This window comes from Octopus bimaculoides, chromosome 18, assembly GCF_001194135.2.
Source record: "Octopus bimaculoides isolate UCB-OBI-ISO-001 chromosome 18, ASM119413v2, whole genome shotgun sequence".
In the NCBI taxonomy this organism is placed as follows: domain Eukaryota; kingdom Metazoa; phylum Mollusca; class Cephalopoda; order Octopoda; family Octopodidae; genus Octopus; species Octopus bimaculoides.
Genome location: NC_068998.1, coordinates 36,045,525 through 36,045,935, shown reverse-complemented (window position 1 = coordinate 36,045,935; position 411 = coordinate 36,045,525).

Here is a 411-nt window from a genome sequence, read left to right as displayed (position 1 = left end):
ATATATATATATATATATATATATATATAGTTCAAAAAAGGAAAAAGACAAAAAAACAACAACAAAAAACAACGTGAGGACGTGATACAGATTGTGTTACTAGACGCTCGGGAAAGGAAACATACATACATACATACATACATACATACATACATATCTTAGGTCCTGATAGGTATCAATCCAGGGTATTTCCAGAGAAGCACTCAGCGTGAGTGCTTCTGAGTTCTGGGCTATCAACACTGTCCGATTCCAGACTAACACCGAAATTCTTCAAGTGTAGAAAATCCTGACTTCACGAGAGTAAAACTGTTGTGTGGGTGTGGCGAAGAGTAAACTATGATTCAAATAATAAGAAGACAAAGAAATCCTTTAACACATTTTTAATAATTCGTTACAATTGTTTCTGTGCCA